This window comes from Elaeis guineensis, chromosome 12 (assembly GCF_000442705.2).
Source record: "Elaeis guineensis isolate ETL-2024a chromosome 12, EG11, whole genome shotgun sequence".
Classification (NCBI taxonomy): Eukaryota; Viridiplantae; Streptophyta; class Magnoliopsida; order Arecales; family Arecaceae; genus Elaeis; species Elaeis guineensis.
Genome location: NC_026004.2, coordinates 24,977,702 through 25,000,448, shown reverse-complemented (window position 1 = coordinate 25,000,448; position 22,747 = coordinate 24,977,702). Strand labels below are relative to the sequence as shown.

The 22,747-nt window shown below is 37.8% G+C and overlaps 1 protein-coding gene and 1 pseudogene across 3 annotated transcripts in view; one reads left to right on the top strand and one right to left on the bottom strand.

Annotated features, from left to right (window-relative positions):
• The window catches only part of LOC105054632 (light-mediated development protein DET1), a 37,225-nt gene that overhangs the window by 4,000 nt on the left and 10,478 nt on the right, over positions 1 to 22,747 (top strand). The gene's annotated exons all lie outside the window — the stretch shown is intronic.
• LOC140852901 (uncharacterized) lies at positions 9,949 to 22,557 on the bottom strand (annotated as a pseudogene).

The following is a 22,747-nucleotide window of genomic DNA, read 5'->3' as shown; positions in this document are numbered from 1 at the left end:
AAAAAGGAAGGAAAACAGAGGAGAAGAACTCCCGAAGGGAGTCTTCTTCCTCCGTTCATCGGCTCCTAATTGGAGTCGGAAACGATCTCCTTCCGGTCCTATTTAAGGAGGAGATCCCTCCTCTCTCCTTTTCACCGAAAATCCCGGGGCAAAACGGCAGCAATCGCCGGAAAATCCATCGCGGAAGACGGTCCCTGTGCCGTCCAATTTCTCACCGGAAAAGCTTCGCCGGCGATGGAGGTAAGCCTCCTCCCGTTCCTCTCTTCTCCTCCTTCCTTCCCGTACCGATGTGCACGCTCGCCGGCGACCGGAGTCGTCGGATTTTGTTGCGGAAGTAACCTTCATTTTTTACAGTTTTTCTTGGATTACCGGCGCCGGTGGTCACCGCCGACCACCGGTTTAGCCCTCTTCTTATCGGCGAGTCACCCCCTCCTGCCGACGGCCGCCCCACGCCGGCTGCGCCGCCGGCCGGCCAACCAACGAGGGGACCTCACGGTCCCCTGTTTCGGCCCAAAAGGAACCCACGGGAGAAGAAAAAAAGAAGAAGAAGAAGAAGGAAAAGAAAAAGAAAAAGAAAAGAAGAAGGAAAAGAAAAGAAAAAGAAAAGAAAAAGGAAAAGAAAAAGGAAAAGGAAAAAGAAAAAAAAAGAAGAAAAATAAAATAATAATAATATAATAATATAATAAATAGGATTTTCCCTCTCTCTCTTCAGCCTGAATTAGTATTTTCTCTCTCTAGAATTGGACTTTCTCTCTCTACTTTCTCTCTCTAAAATTCTCTCTCTAGATTATTTCTCTCTCCTAAGATTTTCTAAAATTTTGAGAAGAATGATGATGAATTTAAATGATCCTTATGATGGATTTTTGATCTGTGATCGTCGGACGGTACACCGACATCCACTTTGATCAGATCAAGTATTTTTAGATTTTATTTCTCATGATCTTATTGAATTGTCCACATGATAATCTTAGCATGATTTGATCTGATCGATCGAATTTGTTGAATCATATCGTCTGAGGAGTTCAAGATGAGTTTTCTCTCTCTAGAATTTTCTCTCTCTAAAGTCATTTCTCTCTTGATCGATTTCTCTCTCTTGATCGATTTATCAATGAGGAAATTCTTTCAATAGTCTTGATCTGATTCTAATGAAGAATCCTGATCCATGATTGTCAGACAGCGTACTGGCACCCATCTTAATCAGACAATGAATTTTTAGATTTGATTATCCATGATTTCGATCTAGCCATGACTTGATTTGATCATGTTGATTTTACCAATTGAGATATTGGACCAATCATAATGTTGGATTGTGTCATCTGATCAATTCGAATTGTACCTCATTGATTTCTCTCTCCTCTAATTGTCTCTCCCTACTTGATTTTATGAAATCGATGAAGAAACCTCGGTCCTATCACTTCTTATCCGATTTGATCTGATAGTCAAACTTTGGATCGTTTAGGTCCTAATTAGATTTTGATTAGATGAAATTAGATGATCGGACCCAATCTAAACCGTTGAAATATGGTATTCGTATTCTTTCTAATTATTGAAATTGATTCTGTATAGGATTGTGGATGTTTGATCGTGGGATATCACGATATGATCTACGAACAGAATTTTTGGAAGAAAATTTATAGAATTATGTGGATTTATTGGAATGCGTTCGAGGTAAGTAATGTTTCACTTTTTTCTAGATTTATCGGCAAATTATAATATTTTTTTCTGACATGATTTGTGAAACGATGCATGAATTGAATGAATGGTATTTTGTTATGAAAATATTTTATTTGAAATGTTATGATGAAGCATGATTGAACATATTGATTTCATGATGCATTATATTGATTGATTTCGATACTACATGATTATATGTTTTATTATCGAAATTAGAATATGAAATATGATTTATGAAGAATTATGATATAAAAAATATTATAAATTGACAACCTGACTATGTAAAGGACCCTGCCAATGGGGGCATATACGTTGGCAATTGTTTGTCCTGAGGGTTTATGTCGCCAGCGAGACTAGCGACATGTCGCCAGAGAGACCAGTGACAAACCGCCAGAGAGACCAGTGGTTCCGAAGGACTTTGCTGCCAGATGATTCGTAGCCTACCGCAAGCAGATACGCGGTATTATGACCTTGCCACAGGAAAAATGTGGTCATAGCTCATGGTTGACGAAAAGAATTGAAGAACAAAAGAAATTGAAATCTCGAAAGAAACTTGAATTTTCGAAAAAGAAATAAATTTGGCATGAATTATGTTGCATAATTGAAATTGATTTCGAATTGATGAACTCTATATGCTTATTTTCTATAAATGATTATTTACTTAAATATCTGATGAAATCTGTTGAGAAGTGATCATTGCTTACTGGGCTGTCTAGCTCATTACCTCCTATTTACTATTTTTACAGATGTTGAAGAATTAAGATGATACAAGATATGAATGGAAGAGTGATCAGAAGCAGAATCTTCATACTTTTATTTTAGGTTGAAAGGCTTATTGAATTTGATGCAAGGACTATGAATCATTGTTGAATTTATTGAGACATTAAGGAAAAAAATTTAGGTCGTTATGTTTTGGATTTAAATTATTGACTAATTATTCCGCTGTCGGTTTAAGATAACATGATAAGATGCCTTGCATGCTTATAGGAAGAGTTTTCTATGAGTATGCGGCGATTGCCATGATCCTCGATTCACAATCTCGGATCGAGGGCGTGACAGGGGGGAGAGAGAGAGAGAGGTAAAGAGAGGGGTATAGAGAGGTTTGAGCCATCGTGGGGGAGCTTTAAAAGCTCCTCTGATCTGGCAACATGGATTGAGAGAGGAAGAGAATGAGGGTGAGAGACTCACTTGGCTGGTCACCCTGTCATCATTGTCATTGTCAGCTCGATGGGGATGGAGGGCTTCGAAACCAAGCGAGGCGAGAAGCTTTGAGCAGGGGAAGGCAAAGCCTTTATATTCCGAATTGATCGAGGGCTTCGAAACCAAGCGAGGCGAGAAGCTTCGAGTAGGAGAAAGGCAAAGCCTTTATATTCTGAATCGACCGGCTGAACTATATTGGTAATCGATCGGTTTGGCTTGGTAGGCCTTGAACCAACTGGTTCAGCAAGTCCTGTATCGATCGGTTTGGCATGCTCTGAACTAGCTGATTCAATTAACCTTGGTTATGGTAATTATGTATATCTAGCTGCAAGTGTACCTCATTTTCTAGCCTTTTATTCTCTTTTATGTACAAACTACTGAATTCAATACTAGATTTTTTATATAGGATTAGCATAATTAGAAGGACAAGCATGTGCTTGTTATCAGGGATTCTGATTGTGGCTTAACATGAAATGCTATCTTGAAGATGGTAATATTGTTTTTGGATTTTATTATCTATTTTTCCCATATCATAATGTGAAATAGAGACATTTGATTTCACTTGCAGATCAAATAACATATTTCATAAAATTAAGTATGACCTATCCAGGTATCTTTTTGTTGTTGTCCATAATAATGATAGTCAAACATATCTAGGACTGACATCCGATTGGATGTGAATTAGATACCAGTATATCCATACCCATGTTTGTTTCAAATGGGTATGGATACAAATCAGATAGTAGAAATATGGATATAATATGAATATAAGTTAAATAATTAAATTTCATGACCGTAGAATCAAAGATATTGCTAACAATGATAGTCAAATATATCTAGGATTGATATCAGATTTGATGTGAATCGGATACCAGTATATCCATATCCATGTTTGTTTATGGATACAATATCCATATCCATGTTTGTTTATGGATACAGATACAAATCAAATAGTAGAAGTATGGATATAATACAGATATAATTTAAATAATTAAACTTTATGACCATAGAATCAAAGATATTGCTAAATGGATGGTAAATCAAGTTAATAGCATGTTAATATGGTCATTTATTTCCCTTAAAAGTTCATGAGTGCTATATAAAATTGAATAGGATTGCAAATAGAATCAGATATTCGGATATGGATCAGGTAGTTGTCTATTTATATTTATGTCCATTTTTCTTTGATGGATATGGATACCGATATGCATATTAGTTGGATGCTTAAATTTCTATCTATATCTGGATAGATTTGGATATGAAAACATTATTGGATGGATATTATTCGGTCCACTTTCACCACTAAGCATATCCAATATTTTTGGGGCTAAGAATAGATTTTTTTTCAATTTCATTAAACATAAGTTCATGCTTTGTCTTGAAATTCTTTTTGATAAGTGTTTAAAATTCTTCTTCTTGAGTACTTTTATTTCTTTAGATGCATATTGGAGCCATCTTTGACCATGGAGCACCATACTGGGCCGAATTGCCCGATATGCCTCATACTGAACTGAACCAATGTGGAATCAGAATGGTTCGGTGCTACTTTTCAAGAAATTATCCGAATTGGTCGGAACCGGTTTGAATTGTCTAATTCGGCCTGGTACGCAATCGAACCACACCGATATGGGCCGATTCACCCATTACTCAATTATTTAAGTGATGATAGATGGCTGAGGAGGCTCCCCTGAGCCTTCTCAAGCCATTTTCTCTAGTTTTCCATGTCCCCCATCCAAAAAAAAAAAAGTCTGAAACCAAGAGGAAACATCGGATTGAAAGTATGCAACCTTCTCCCCCATCTTCCCTCTTTTGAGCTTGGATATTCTTTGAAATTCGAAAAAAAACAAGAGATTATGCCAGGATCGTCTCCATGATTAGTCAGTTTTGTAGCTAGCGAGGTTATTGTGGATTCTAAGCAATGGGATATTGACAACATTCCGTGTAGGTTTCTAGCTGATCAGCCATAGTTAGAGAGGTTACTAGGGAGTTATTCATCGCATGACTCCATGTTCGAGACATCGTTGCGGAGATTTGATGAGAGATGCTTGGACGAGGTTGGCATACCATCCGATCATCCAAGAGAGCAAGGCGACATCACCCTCCTGGCATAGCCAGTTAGAGCAAGGCAGGAAAGGAGGGCAGGTAGTTGTTCAGTACAGAGACAAAGGAAAAGAAAAGACAATTGCTGCCCTGATGGATAGAGTGGAGGATTTAGTTCACTTAAATTCAGATAGTAGGGAGAGCAATGATGGTAGTTCTAATAGTACTAGATATGGTGGTCAGGAAGGGAGTGGAGGTTAGGAGACCACTATAGATAAGATACAGCAGGGCTGGCTTAAGGGTAAGGCTACCAAAGCCCTTGTTTTAGGCCCCCACTTATTTTAGGCCCTCAGGCCCCCTGCCATCTATCTCCATTGTGTCCAGCCGTCCACCTGCGAGAAGATGAACGTTCCTGGAGATGGGAGACGGTGAGATGAGAGACAGTGAGATGGCGAGATGGGAGCCGTCCACCCTTAACATCTATTAGGACCGTCTTCTCGCCAGAGACGGCGAGATGGGAGTCACGGCCTCACGGGACTTAGGAGTGGTTCTTGGTGAGGAGGCGGAGGGCGTCGGCGACGGAGAAGAGTGGGTGCCCATTGGGGCCACAGGTGAAGAAGTCAGCAATTTAGGCGGTGAGGTCATCGGAGAGCTTACAGAGAGAGACTTCGAGGCGGACGAGGGCGACACTGATAAGGAGGCCATCAGAGGCATCGGTGGCACCACTGTCGATGGAGAGGATGTGGACCCATCCAACGGCAGTGATCTGGCTTGAGGGGTGTCTCCTGATCTCCAGCATAGACATTTCAGGCTTGAGGGGCATCTCCAGTGGCAACGGAGTTTCAGGCTTTTGGCGGCGGGAGGGTTCCGAGCTTCTAGCGACTGAGCGGTGGCAAAGAAGGTGGAAGGCGGTAATGATCAGTTTTTAGCTTTAGGCCATCCTATGTGTTGAGCTGCCCCTGAGATATAGCTATAGAGTGGTCTTTGATTTACCTGTGAGTGTTAGTTTACATATATCACACAGGATAGGGATCACGGTGCACGAGTTGGTAGAGTCTGCAAGGATATGATTACATATAGGCAACATGCCCCTCGAGGTTGTTCAAGTCAATGCAAGCCTTGCACTTAGAAAAGGATCCATGGACATATCAGGTTCGTTATTATATTCTGGATCATATTGCCCATAGCCACAGGTAGCTTATGATTCAAAAGGATATGAGTATGGTGCATCTGAGGCATCATTTTCTAGTGACGACCATCCTATACAGCCTGGAGCACTTTATATGAGTCGGATTTTATTGCTAGTATATTTGGATTGGCCCTTTCATAGCTGTATTATCAGTTCGAGAATATCTCTCAGAGCAGAACTTCAGCGAGAGATATGAGACTGGTTGTAGCACGCATACCTTATGGAATGAGCATACTATAATGCTGCTTGGATGGAGGGATGAATTGATGTTCCTCATGATTATGCAAATGATCAAGAATTTGTGAGTGACATTGGTGCTCGACGAACTTTTAGATCTCAGTATGTATATTTTAAAAATAATACAATTGATTGTATCATTTTAAAGTTATATGTTATTAATTGATTTGAGCATATTAGGGTTCATTAATACCTAGCCCTTATAAAGTGCTCTCCAAAGATTAGCGTCATGTGCGATTAAGTGTACCAGAGTGATAGAAACATCAAATAGCATAAAAAATATTAAAATTATTCAAAAAACCAAAAAAAATGATTAGAGTCCTTAGAAAAAAAAAAATGGCACACTGGCTTGGAATTGGCATGCCAAGCCGTACCATGTGTCAGTATGGTACCAAACTGGTGCCATACCGAATTGGTCACCGATCGGTACTTATTTTGATCACATAAGAGCACAACATAAAAATAGTTCCACATTATATTGATCAATCAGCACTACTTATTTTCCTTGTTGGATTAGAGGTTATTGTTTTTGTTTTACCATACCAAAGAATTGGATTTTGAAACATCATGTCGTGTTCTTCCGGTAGTCAGGAATCAATGTGGTACACATATCATTCTATATTGGGCAGCACTTGCGCACACCCACACAGAAAGAGGGACAAGCATTGAATAGATGTGCAACTGGCTTGCTTTGATATGTTAATTAGTTTTTGAAAAACTTAGCACATTTTAATTGCTTTGTGGTTGGCGTACGCATGACTTGAAGCAAATAAACATGGTATATAACTTACTGATAGAAATTTTTTTTCATAAATAATCATAGGTATCTTAAATATGCACAGGTTGAAGTTATCTGTGAAAACTTTCATAGAATCGATGTAACTGTGCTTACACATCAGCAACACATTATAGGTACTGTACATATATCTATCAATTTTTATTCATAAAATTGGCATTTTATATTACCACATAATCTAACGTAAAAAAGATTTTGTCAAATATGATATGATAGCCGTTGAGGAAGTTATGCACTTTTTGCCGGTCATAGTTTGTCTTAACAGCTTCTTTTTTCATTGCCCAAATAAAAAGAGGGGAGAACAGAAGAGAAGAAAGTATACATATTGCATAAGCAATATAGACAACAAGGGTTAAAGTTATGCTCAAAACCTATTCTTTTTGGTTGAAAAGGGTTTGTTTTCAGTTAAGTAATTCAAAATTGACTAAATTCTCAGTTTAGGTTGCTTTCTGCTAGTGTCGGTCACTTTTAGTTGTTCTGGCTGGTTTTATATGAAACTGAATATGCATGATTTTTTATTCATAATATTGATATTTGAATTATTTTGGGGCTATTTTGATATGGGTTTTTAAACTTAGAATCATTTTGAAGTCATTTTCCCAACTCTTTAAGTAAATCTTGTTATAAGGTGTCAAGTTTCAGTCATCTTTTTATTTTTGAGTTAAAAATTAAAATATCTATGGTCAATAAATCTCAGAGTATAACCTTTGAGAAACAAAAAGTACTTTCTTAACAGTAACCATATAGTTTTGGAATTCTTTTATAAAAGTCAAAGCATTTGGATGATTGGATCTAAGTAATTTAAGATAAAGGTAAGTTTTCCTAGATATAAGATAGCCTCTTCAGTCTTGTGATAGTTTTTAAATAGAAAAATGAGAAATGGTGTCTATGTGCAAGATTTAAGCTTGGACTTGCTAGATTTAAGTAGAATCCTTAAGGGATTTAGATGAGACTGGTATACAGGTGCATGCATTGCATGTATAAGAAAAAGGAGATCTATCTAAATATTTTATTTTGAAGGATGGAATTAAGGTTGCGTTCGGTAGCTGGCAATCTATCTAGATTGCTGGGAATTTAATGTAGTTATCTGGATTACCACGTTTGGTATGCTTTTTGGGTTAGAAATTCAAATTGCCTTGGCAATCCAGATTACCTCCCATGAGGTAATCTGAATTACCAAGAGGAGAGTGGCTATCCAGATTACCACCACTTTGATAATCTTGTAATAAAGATTTTGGACGTAATTACCCTCTGATGGCTGCCCCTCTTTCGCTCTCTCACACTCCTCACACACTGCCGGCCAGTCTGGCACCACCGGCCTCCTCGCAACGGCATCCCACATGTGCGATGGCGGCGAAATCGGAGGACTCATTGATGGAGATCTTGCGGCAGACCTCCGACGAGGTGTGGGCCTTCTTGCGGCAGACGAGGGAGGAGATTTGGTGAGGAGCGATCCCCATTAATGTTGACCTCCCGGCCCCCATCGAAGGTGGGATGGACCGCGACGGTGCCGATGTCAACATCCCGCTCACCATTGAAGAACATGACGAGGAAGGAGGCGGTAGCCGGCAGCTCCATCATCTTACCCGTGAGGTCGCAGCGAACTTTGGCACGGATGTGGGAGATTGGTGGGGTGGGTGAGGGCGGTGGTGCGGATGGGTGAGGGCGACGATGGAGGCGGACGCGGGGGTGTGGGGTGTGGGATCGCCGGAGGGCCGGAGCGTGGATGGGTGAGGGCAGTGATAGAGGTGGCCGCGGAGGGTGCGGGATGCGGGTTTGCTAGACGATCGGAGGGCGATGCTGGAGGCGCAACGATTGGGGTGCGGCTGGGGGTAGGGTGCACGGAGCAGCCGTGGGCCGTTGGGGGTGGGGGGAGGGGTTTTCAGGGTGTGGCATGCGAGAGAAGAAGGAAGGAAAAAAATAAAAAAAATAATAAATATGAAAAAATAATAAAAATAAAAAATAATAATAAGTATTAAAAAATTATAAAAAATAAAAAATTAAATAAATAGTTTAATTATTTTTAAATTTTAATATATCGAAAAAAATTAAAATTTTTAATATATGTTACATAAATTGATATGGCTAAGGATTTGGATCACTGGTTCTACTAAATATATGTTAAAATGCTAAATTAATAATTTAATTTAAGGATATTTTGGAAATTTGATATTACATTATCAGTAATCTGATTGTCATACCAAATACGTCAATCAAGATTCCCAATAATTTTACTTCAACATTATCTATGTGTACCAAACTAGTAATCAACATTACTGGTAATCCACATTACTGGTAATCTACATTACTGGCAATCCAGATTGTCTGGCGATGTACCAAATGTCACCTAAGGTCTTTTTGTTTTGACTAGATCCTTTCAGTGCATATCTTTTGATGATCGAGAACTCAGACATTCATTTTGCTTTTAATACACTTGCTTATTCCAGCTATCTCAATTCTTTTTTCAAGCCATTCATCAGTAGATACAAGATAGCTTCCCAAATAGTTTATGATAGTTCTATCACTATGAGTCTCATTAGTGTTGAAATAGTCTCATTACTTCAAAACAAAGAAAGACATTTCAACTCTCTCTCTCTCTCTCTCTCTCTTACACACACACACACACTCTCTCTCTTTGACAGTTAGGCAATTGTCTACTATTTTCCGTGGTCCTTGTGTATTAGAATCAAATACATCCTCTACCATGAGCATCTTTTGACACCATACATGCATGGAAACATGCATGCATGCATGCATACCTTTACATTTTATCAAGCTATGGGTCTGTGGATGATTTTAAAGGGGAAACATCTTAAAGATGCCTTTTTTGTTGCTCCATTATATCTGAAATACAAAACAAAGCAAATTCGCACATAGGAGACTTATTGACTTGCAAATACAGTTAATAGAGTACCTTGGCAATAAATATCTGTTGGAATTGTGGCTAATGCTATGGAGGACGACTTACGATAATGATAAGGGCATTTGTCCTCCCAAAAATATGTGTGCTTATAAATGTTATATCGTAAATTTTTTTTTCATGTGATCTAATTGAATTGCTTACCTTTGGGCAAATTTGACAAATCCAAGGAAACACAACACTCTTCTTAATTCAGGGTATCTAATTGTAGTTCTTTCATACTTAGTAGATTACAAGTTATGTGCCAATATCTGCTACATATTATGATGATTATTGTTATTTGATATAGTATTAGTGTTAAGGAATTAGATTACTATCAAATTGTTGTTCTCTAGCATTTCATTCATTTTCAAAGATTTTTATAATTCTTCATGCCAAGGAGTGCAGAATCGGAATCGGACCTCATGCCGGATAGTCAGTGTTGTGGTTCAGTATGCCCCCGTATCGGACTGTATTCGGCCCAAATCGACACGACAAAGAAAGTTGAGGAAAGAGAGAACTAGAGTAGAAAAAAGAGAGAGAGAGAGGGAGGGAAGGATAGGAAATCCAGTGGAGATGCTGTCGGTGGCCACTGGAGAGTTGTAAAGGCCCTCGAATGACTGAATCATGGAGGGAGAGGAAGGAAAAGAGAGAGGGAAGGAGGGGGAGGCCAGAATTCCCCCCCTTGTGGAGGGAACTTTCATTGGTTCGAAAAAGGAGGGATCCCCTCTTTTCTACTTGGACTATTTTTGCTGTTCGATTCACAGTGAAGTTGACAATATTGTTGCCAACTTCATTGTGAATCGGATGAAAAAAAATAACCCAATTCCCAACGAAAGCTGGGGGGAGATTCTAGCCTTCCATGGGCCTCCATGGCCCTCTGACGGCCACCATTGGCCTCCTCTTCTTTTTGTTTCTCTCCCTCCCTCCACTATCTCTTTGTCTTTCTATTTTTGCCTATTTGGACTCAGATGGAACTCTAGAGGCCCAAGCAATACTTTGGCGGCCTCAGTAGGCTCCCAATAGCCACCAACGATCTTTTTCTTTCTTTCTCTTTTCCTCTCTCTCTCCCCTCTCCTTCCTCTATTTTCATCGATGTTCTAAAATGAATGCCCGAACCGTACCTATAGGCCACAGGTATAGTTGGACACGTCCAAAATCGTCGATTCGAGAAACCTTACTTCATGCTATTAGGTTTTTATCTTAAACAATAGAAACCATAATTTAATGATTACAAACGCTACAATATACTTCAAAACTATGTTTATATATGCTTTCCTCGTTTATTTTATTTTTCTCATATTTTTCAATTTTTTTATTTTTTTGGTCTAAATTGTAAGCTAAACCAAAATTGAATATGGGAAAGTTTGTCTCCGAATAATAGGATCCATAATATGAGGATGAATATGATATATCCATGGATCCTACTCCACATATGAGGTCATCTGAAATTGCATCATATGTTGAACGATCTCTTGGAGCCCGTTGCCTATATAAGATCATATCCTCGTGGCCTCTATCAGCTCATGCATCATAGTTCCTATCTTGTATGGCATGTGTATATCAAGACTCATCGATGAATTGAAGACTATCTTGTGGATGCATCTCATAAATGATGGTCTTTTGTCCTCCACTCCCTTCTTGGCCACTGGATCCATGATCATCATGTTAGAAATTCATCACATGGGTTTCATTATGCATGCAGAAATTTCAAAAACCAATTATATACAGCGAAAAAGAAATTTTAAAAAATTATTTTCAATATCGTTTTAGGATAACCATACAACATAATGTTTCAATGTTATACCAAGACAATCTTATGTCAGAATGATGTTAAAATTAAACTTTAGTCAGATCTAATCTAATCTAGCATGCATAGAGATCATATCTCAAATTCTCAATATAAAATCAGACATCATCACATATATAAAATTAAAAATTTATGTAGAAATAAAAATTTGGTTTTTATCTTTGTGCAGATAGATCTTCACTACGATCCGATGATCCGTGGATGCCTTCAAGATCTGTTGAAGCCATGATCCGATGATTCATAGATGTCTTTAAGGTTCGTTGAAGCTGCACAAGTGTCCGACCTCTACAGATATTCACTCGAGGCTGATCTGATCAAGAGATCTCGATCTCATCGAGGTGCTAGCTCTCTTGCAAAGATCGCTCATTGGATTGTCGAATCTTTTCTTTTTTTTTGATTCTCTTCTTAAGAAAATCAAAGAGATCTATACAAGAAGCAACAAGAAATTAGATCTAATTTGATTTTTTTTCTCTTTCCTTTTCTTAAAAAAAAGAAGATCTAAAGAAGGAGACAAGAGATCCAATCTCTTTTCTTTCTTTTTTCATCCAACTCTTGGACTGAATCTAGAGGAGAAAGAATCAAGAGATCAAATCTCTTTTCTTTTGTCCAACTCTTGGACATCTATGGAGAAGAGGAAGAGGAAGAGGGCGTCCAACACTTGGAAGTGTGGAAGAGAAAGGGGGAGAAAGATGAGGCATCAAAAACCCCTTTTTTTTTAGCACCCCACCCCATCCTTTTTGTGCGTTAACTCTTCTCTCACACCCACCTCTTTCTTTCTTACACGCCAACTTCCAAGAGTTTCTCATGCAAAACCATCAAGAGCAGGTGCTCCTCTCATCTTCTTTTAAACCAATGCCAACTAGAGTTAGTTAGAGTTTTTAGGATAGAGTCCATGCATTCTTGGACTCTTAGATGGGGTGCCATAAAATTCTCACGCCAAACCTTTTAGCGTGAATTCTTGGGCGTGAGGGAGAGTGGGGTGGCGCCTCATGAGAAGAGTCCTTTTATGGCTTAAACACCTTTTGTAAATAGAGTTCAAGGTAGTTTAGATTTTTTTTTGAATCAAACACTGATTGAGTCTAAATCTTTTAAACTAATAAAATCGAATCTGAGTCAAAGTCAGATCGAATTAAATCCTAATTTAATTTGATTCGGACTCAATCCAATTATTTGATCAAATCAAATAATCTAGCAATAATTATAAATTAGTCCTCCTTTAACTCACGAACTCTTAACAAGTCCTTTATGTAAATTTTACAAATCAGTCCAATCATCAATCATGTTAATAATTGAATCTTTTTGTGATTCAAAATCATAATTCAATAATCCGATCAGTCAAGACCTTTATGTGTGACCTCGTAGGTTCTATTCTGTCTGATAGTGAGATATATTTTGATCTTCATCAAAATATCATTGAAATTTTTTTCAATGGATTGAAGTAATTCTAACTCACCAATTGAGAATTATGACCATCAAAATAATTCTCTATGGTCTCACAATCTATCAGTGATGTCTAGCAGCATGTAGTGACAACTTAGCAGAATAGAAAGAAAGAACCTCTAGGTGTAGTTACTATGTGATACAGTTTTTCTATCATGAGTTCTGACAAGATGGAGATTATGAAAAATTTATCAAATTTCATCATCTGTCATATGTAAGATTTATTCTATTTGAGTTTTTATGTGAAGACTATAGAAATACTTTTTTATTATTCACTTTGTCTTGGCCAAGGTCTTCTGAATTTAGTCTCATAAATCACATAGGACTACTCCTTATCTATCAAGATCGATAGATCCCATCTAGGTGCATATCTTACTCCTACAATGAACCTACTGTAGTCAATCTGTACCGTAAGGATCTGAATGGCTAGGGACAAGTGTATATATAGTCAAACTATAGCAATCCCATTGTGAATAGTCGAAGTACCGCAGATCAAAGAACTAGTTACACCACTACAGCATTAAGAGAGTCACTGATGAGTGAGTAGACATCCAAGTGATTTCTCATGTTGATCATATTCGGTACCTTTGTTCTCTAACAAATACCTCCACTCTCGCTTCAATATCCCTACACTATAGACTTGAGACTCGTTTATTCAAAAAAGACGATCCGTGCATCAATCTAATTGGATCAATCACCGTTTTCATGATGATCCATCGATCAGAAGCAATTTAAGAATTAACCATCAATGACATATGACTCATTCTCAACTCTTAAAAATATGTATCATCATCTTATTAATTTTTTGGATGCTTCATGGATACATACACTACATGAATGAAAATTAACTGTCCTAATTAATTAGATCAAGTACGAAATTATGTTTTAGAAAGAATTAATATATCAGTCCGATTGACTTCTAGGGCATACATTTAATACATCAGAATCAAGGTTTGCTGTACCGATACCGGACGGCATGCCAGTGCCGGACCGATACGGTACGGTACCAGTATCGTACCGTACCGACACACGGTACGCCCAGATGTACCGGTCCGGTACCGATACATAAAAATTTTTTCGATTTTCAAATTTTTTTTTTGGATTTTTAAAGTTAATAAGTGATAAATATAACCTCAATATGGCATTATATTACATATTATTGACATATTTGGGTTCAATTTGGAGTTAGGTTGTGGTACAAAGACTCTTGATCCAAAATTTCAAACATATATTTATTTACATTATATTTCAACTATGTCATCTTAAAACTAAAGAAAAAATATATAAAATACGCATTAAAATGTATCTAAATATTTAAGTACAAAGTGCAATAACTGATATACGAACCTTAAGATGTACTTTGCATTTAATTTTTTGTCGAGTGTCTATGATGCTCGTAGATGTCTGGATCATCAACATAGTTTGAAGGGACATCAGTCCAACCCTCTAGCCAAATTGCACCGTACTTTCGAATATTCATCATCCCATAAGGTATCCTCTCTGGATTGTAAGACATCTCAGACTTTTCGCTAAAATTCTGACTCTGAGAAGTATCCTCGAGATGATGGTATGGTTGTAGAGGAGCCCATCCAAATATGCCAGTAGCAAAATTTGATCCGTAAGATGCTCCAGGCTGCATAGGATAGTAACCATTAGAAGATGATGCCTCGGATGCACCATATGCATATGAATCATAAGGTGGCTGTGGATAATAGGATCTATAATGCGAGGATGATCCAGATACATCCATGGACCCTACTCCACGTGCAAGATCGTCCGCAGCTGCATCATGTGTTGGACGACCTCTAGGAGTCCGTCGTCTATATGAAATCGGCTCTCCACGATCTCTACCGACTCATCCACCATGATCCTTATCCTGTGTGACATGCGTAAACTGAGACTCACCGGTGAATCGAATATCATCCTGTGGTTGTGTCTCATAAACGGTGGTCTCCTGTCCTCCAGTTTCTCCCTGATCATCAGATCCATGGCTACTACTACCAATGTCATCATCACTTTTCCTGGTGTCCGTATCTGAACCAGATAGCTCCGTACTCTCGAGAGTGGTGCACGTATAACTGTCTTTTTCTTTCCCTCCTTGTGTCCCTCTGTGACTGAGTTTTCTGTGATTGGAAGGATGGATGCCTTCTTGCTGACTGCCAGGAGGATCGTTTATACATCTCTCGCTTGAATCTCTGGGAAGATATATCGGATAGCGAGTCATGTGATGATGAGTCCATTGTGTCCCCTCAGACTGTGGCTGATCAGCTGGAATCCTATGTGAAATATTTTTTTCTACCCATTGCTCTGGATCCACCCTGATCTCCCTCGCCACCACACTGGCTGGTCGTGGAGGGGATCCTGGCTCATCAAGCTCTGGCTTCTGCTGCTGACCTGCAAGCCATCCGATGATCGGATCATCATCCTCATCGGCATAATCATCCAGCGTCGGATCAATGTACTTCAACTGAACTTCCTCTTGAATACATTTTAGCCTCAACTTGAGATTGTAGTGAACATATACAAGATCGTCGAGGCGTTTTTGTGTCAGACGATTTCTCTGTTTGCTGTGGATAAGGGCGAAAGTGGACCAATTATGCTCAGCCACTAGCAGAGACCGTCTGAGAAAGAATACGGACAGTCATATGTTTCAAATTTTCTGCTGACGTTCCAAAATGAATCTACCATTCAGCTACAAAAACAAAATTATATATCAAATTTGATGATATTATTAAGCAAAATTACATATCAATCTACATTGCTCATTATTGATATGTAATTTACCTGGATTCATCTGCTTTTTGCTTACGACAGCTGATGGGACTCCAAAACTGTCTGATCCCTCTCTAAACTGTTTCGTCTGAAATAAAATATATTTATTATTATAAATATATCAGATCGAATTCAGTTGAATAATTACATCTGTTTTAAACTAGCATACCTCTTGCAGACACAACAACGCGATTTCTAGATCGGGCGCCATCTTATATATGACATTGCGAAGAGCAGCAAGAAGCTCGCTATCCATATCTATCCCCAGAATAGTATACTGAAATCTCGGATTCAAGTAATAAGCTGCAGATAAATTTCAAGACTGATTAAGCACAATTTTATTTTCATGTTTTGAAAAAATATTTTAAAACATTCTTGAATTCAAACTTACCAGCTAGATGCAAATCTCTGCCCATCTGATAGTTCCAACGACGCTCAATAATGTTAATGAATTTTTGAGCATGCTTGGGATCATTCTCACTAATCTGTTTCTTTGTCCTCTCCATCATGTAATATAGGAAGCCCATCTAGGGGTATCTCTCGCTGTCCACGGCGCGAAGCACCTCATATAAAGGCTTGATAGCCTTCACTATCTTCTCAGCCCGCTGCCAAAATGACTGACTCGTCATCAAGTTCTCCACATGACTTCCATCAGTGCCGGCCCTCGCATATCTTCTCTCCTGCCACTCGGCACTGACAAACATCTGACATAGGGCTGTTTTCTTCTGAAGAAGACTATCAAGTGCTATGTAGTTGGTAGCAAATCGTGTGATACCCGATCGTAAGATCTCTCCGCCAGTATACGTCCGCATCAATGAAAGAACCCATGTGTGGTTGTAGATGAATCTAGTAATGGTCTAGGCAATCTCCACTACCTGCTGTACTCTACGAATCTTTTCGATATCCATCAATATAAGATCAATGCAATGTGCAGCACATGGGATCCAGTATATCTGCAGTCGCTGCTCCATCAGCAACTCTCCGGCAGCCTTATATTATGGTCCGTTATCTGTAATGACCTGCACGACATGCTGCTCACCCACTGAATCAATCATCTCCTCCATCAGACCAAGGATATATGTGGCATCGTGCATCTTATCTGAAGCATCGATTGATTTGTGAAAAAATATTTTTCCATCACAGTATGTCAAAAAATTAATGATGCTCTACCTAGTAGGACCTATCCAACCATCACACATTACTGTCAGATCGTATGTAGGCCATTTATTTTTGTAAGAAGCAATCCATCTCTGCAGTTCCTCCTTATTGCTGTCAAGAAGCTGACCATAGATGTCGTTAGGTCCTGGAGGATCTACACCCTGGCCGACAGCCTCTATGGCTGAAATAGCAGATCGGTAGTAAAGATTGGCTTCTGCATTTGCTAGAATATGGTTGAAATGAAATCATGATCCAATAGCTCGCCACATATTTTTCTTCTTATCTTTTTTCAGCATACTGTCAATTCTCTGCTGCTTTGAATCCTTGCTGGGCAAAGCATGTGGATCCAAATCCTGAATGCCGGCTCCTGCTGGAATATCTCTGGAGGACCTCCTTCTACCGCCAAAAGCTTCCAACAAAGAAGACATGCTGCGTTTGCTCCCTCTACCATCAGGCTCTCTGACTGAAGTAGTCCTCCTTAACTCGAATTCTCCCCTACCAGTCGCTGATCCAGATCCTGATTCGTAGTATGATGGTCCGAATCGCTCTTTGTACCGGACCATCTCCTCCTGCTGGTACTGATCCATCAAGCTCGCCTGAATGACAGCCTCAATCTGTGCCTCCTCATCATCTGGAGCAGAAGTCTCCTCTGACTCTCTAGAGTGATAAGAAGGTGGCTCTGCAGTTCGACGGTCTACTTCGATCTTTTTCTGCTTTGCCCTTTTCTTCGCTGCTTTCGAATCAGCAAAGTGTTTTTTTATCAATTGTCGGATCTCTTGCGGACATTTCTGACACATGGACACATCAGGATAACCACCGGTCAGATGCTGCTTCAACCTAGTCACCCCTCCTCCCTTGAACTCTGTGTTGCACTATTTGCATCTCCAATGATGCCGAACCGAGAGCATCTCGCCATGATCCCAATCGATGTCACGCTCTGGATCTTTCTTCTTACTCACTTCTGCAGGTATAACAAAATACTAATTATTTCGAATTACCTGTAATATAACACTAATTACATATATTTTTTATTTGATAATATTTTTTACTATTTAAATATTTACAAAAAGAATTTCAAAAAAATTTCAAGTTAGATTCAAATATTTCAATTATTTTGAATCATTCTAAACATTATTCTCAATTTCAAAACTAACAGTGATTTTTTATTTTTTTAATTTTTTAATAATTTTTATATAAATAAATATATACTATAAAATAGCTGATTAATTAAAGTGAACGAACGTCATGTTCTAAATTTTTTTCTTATAAATATATGCAAGTACAACAAAACACGATAGTTTAACGATAATTAAAATAATTATATATAATTTTAAAATAATTTTAATAATTATTTTAAAACTTATAAATTCAAAATAAATATGTTATATGCTTCAAATAATATTTTTAAATTAACTAAAATATAACACTAATTTTATATATTTTTTATTTTATAAGTAAATTTTTTAATTTAAATAATTAAAAAAATAAATTTTTTATTTCAAATATTTGAAAAAAATTTGAAATTAGATTTAAGTAGCTTGAATCATTTTAAACATGATTCCTAAACTCTGATTTTTTTCCTAAAATTTAATTTTTTTTAATTTTTAAATAAATAAATATTTAAAAATATTTAAAAAATATATAATTAATAAAAATTAACAATTTTGGTGTCATCGTGTAGATCTTCCAAAGATCTATCACATATAATTAAATCGTACCAAAATCATTTTCTCTTATTTTTATTCTTTCTCATTCTTATCCTATTTTTAACAACAAAAATAAAAAAAATATTTGCTAAGAAAATAACATATTATCTTACCTCCAGCCAAAGATCAGCCTCTCTTCGAACCACTCCTATAATTTGACGGAGTTTTTTTCTTTTTTTCTAATTTTTTGGAGGTCTCAACGGTTTCGTTGAGACCTTCATAAGCTTCAGATCCTCGGGAGTTCTCTGAGACTTCTCAGAGAACTCTTAACAGGCTCAATGATTTAAAAAGTCTCCGACCCCACCCCCTCCCCATTTTATTCATGTGGGCATGTCGGTACGGTTCGATTCACACCGAACTGGACCGAATCGAGCTGTTCGGGACGGTTCGGAGAATATTTCGAAAAAAAGTTCAAATCGGATCGGTAAACTACTGGTCCGGCTTGGTACGCCTCGTACCGGGCGGTTCGGCCCAGTACGGCGAACCCTGATCAGAATTGTCATCACTCTCTAGTCTTTAAATCTAAGTGAGCTGACTCCAGTCTCTTTATCGGGGCTACAACTATCTTTTTTTTTTATATCTTTTTGTCGAGCTCTTGCCTAGTCTTCTCTCATGATCCTCTCTGACTGACTTTGCTGTGCTTGAGAGGATGGATGTCTTTTTTCTAATTGAGATCTGCCCTCATCTCAATATTTTTTGCTCAAATCTTTAGGAGGATGTCTTGAAGATCACGTGATGAATGACTCCTTTGCGGTCCTTTAGGCCGTGACTAATTAGCTGGAACCTCATATGAAATATTTCTATTTTCCTATTGTCTTAGATTCATCTTAATCTTTTTAGCTACCAAACTGCCTAGTCATGGAGGGGATCCTGATTCATCAAGTTTCGGCTTCTGTTGTTGGCCTACAAGCCATTCGATCATTGGATTCTTGTCATCAAGAGCATAATAATCTATCGTCGGATCCGTGTACTTCAGTTGTACTTCTTTTTGGATGCATTTTAGCTTCAACCTTAGATTGTAGTGAACATATACAACATCATCGAGGTGCCTCTGTGTCAAACGATTTCTTTATTTGCTATGGATGAGGATGAAAGTTGATCAATTGTGCTCACAGCTACTAGAGGAGACTATCTGAAAAAGAATGCAGAGAGTCACATCTATCAAATTATTTATGGACTGTCCAAAATGAATGCACCATGCAACCGCAAAAGTATTAAACAAAATTACGTATCAGATTGTATGAAATTAGTAGGCATGTAATATTAACAAAATTTTATCATTGTTGATATCTAATTTATCTAGATTCATCTTTTTTAGCTTATGACAGCCGATGAGAGTCCAAAACTGTCTGTCCCCTTCTAAATTATTTCATCTATGGAAAATATATTTGTTAACAATATGTTATTGATTGAAGATCGGATGCAGTTAAATTCTCACATCTCAGTTAACATATATCTTGCAGACACAGCTATGATTTTTGAATCGGATACCATCTTATATATTATATTACAGAGAGCACTCAGAAGCTCATTATCTATATTCATCTCAGGTATGGTCTATTAGAATCTCGGATTTAGGTAATAAGGTATATATAAATTTTACAAATGATTAAGTAGGCTTATACATGTACAAAAGCAGAAAAATTTTTAGAGGATTCTTGATTTCGTGTTTACTTGCTGATGCAAGTTCTTACCCATCTGGTAGTTCCATCGTCGGTCGATGATGTTGATATATTTCTGAGCATGTTTCAGATCTGTCACTAATCTGTTTCTTTGCCCTCTTTATCATATAATATAAAAAGCCCATCTAGAGGTATCTATCGCTGTCCACGGTTCAAAACACCCTATATAATGGCTTGATAGCCTTTACTATCATATCGGTCCGTTGTCAAAATGACTAGCTCGTCACCAAGTTCTCTATATGACTTTTTTTAGTGCTGACCTTCGTATATCTACTCTTCTACCACTTGGCATTGACAAATATCTGATGCAAGATTGCTTTCTTGTCCAGAAGGCTATCAAGTGCTATGTAGTTTGTAGTAAATCATGTGACATCAGATTTCAAGATCTCTTTCCTAATGTATGTCTGCATCAGTGACAGGATTCATGTATGATTGTAGATAAATCTAGTAATAGTTTAGGCTGAGTTCACTATCTGCTGCATTTTACGAAGTTTCTCAATATCCATCAATATTAGATATATGCAATGTACAGCAAATGAGATCCAGTAAATATGCAGTCGCTGCCTTATTAGCAACTCCTTGACGGTTTTATGCTGCGGCTCATTATCTGTGATGATTTGCACGACATTCTGCTCTCTTACGGCATCAATCATCTTCTCCATCAGTCCGAGGATTTACATAGCGTTAGATACCGTCTCGAGGCACTTGGTTTAGTGTGTGTTGAGCCATATCGGTGGCTGATTGGTTCGGGCCCTGGTACTGGGATAGGGAACCCTGCAAAGTGATGTAAATGGTTTGTCTTAGGCCTAGTGTTGCTTGATCTAGAGCTGACCTATAATGGCTTTGGATCTACCTTCCAAACCAGAGCTGGTCCAATCACTTGGTAGTCTAATAGTGTTGCAATTCTTACTAGATCAGGTTAATCTTAGGTACAAGTTTGAATGATATAATTTTTGAACTATATTTTGTTCGATCTAAGTGTGTTCATGTCTATTTCAGGACCACTCCCAGCTCGATTGGAATGCATTTTCCTTTTTTGAAAGGTGATGGAGAAGCATGAATATATATTTATTACCAAAGGATTGTGGACAATTTCATATAGTTTGCAGAATACCAATAGCCACACCTCTTATTAACCTATAAGGTCCAATCTATGGGGGCTTGCATGCATAGGAGATATGTAATTGGATGTGATTATTCACCTATCGCATCTTTCTTTTTCCTGGAACAAAACAAATTTAGATAGGAAACTACTAAAATACACCTATGCTTTTAGATAATTGAAGAAAAAGTTTTTTCTCTATTTTTTGTTTGCAAGCCCCCAAGGAGGCTGGCTAGACTTCATAAGTCCCTCTACTACTTGCTTTAATTGTGGGGAGGATAGAGTTTTCACTTTGACCATAGATGCGTGATTATGCAGTTTTTTATCTTCCATGTGCTCCATGTTTTTCCTAGCCTTTGTTTTTCAAATGCATAAATTTTATGAGGTTTGTTATGGGCATCTGTCTTATGGTTGGTAGCAAGGCTGGGTACCTTCTTCCCTTTACACCCAAAATTTACTAACAATAATATTTCAGGTCTTCCGTCTTCTATTTCCACCTTTCCTCCAAATAGGAAAAGATCATGATCTTTGTTCTTGTTTTCCTTGATATTTAAACACATCTTAAGATCAAGCATTTTTATTTATCATCGTGTTAGTTTGATCATTGTCAATTAGATAGTATTATAATTTATAACAGCATGTGGTGCATTGCAATGCGAGTTGGGTTACTGAAAAATTTTTTGTTGTTGCTGCAAATTTGTTATGTAAATCAAACAAGTGATCACGCATGATTAATCATTTTGGTCTACATAAAATTTGAATTGGTCTTTCCCAATTGCCGTCATCTGTTTTGGATTATGACCTACCTGAACTTTTGTCATAGTTGAATAACTTAGTTGCAATTGCTGACATGGAGCCAATATTTTGATTCATATGTTGTTCAAGCATTCTTATTGGTGAATCAAATTAACTTTCTAGTGTTCATTTAGGTACTAAAGATGTAAGGGCTGTTTGTCTTAATCTGTTTTTATACTATGTGCATGATAAAACAACTTACTCGATAGCCATGACAAAAATTTAATCTGCCTATGTTTTCAGGGTC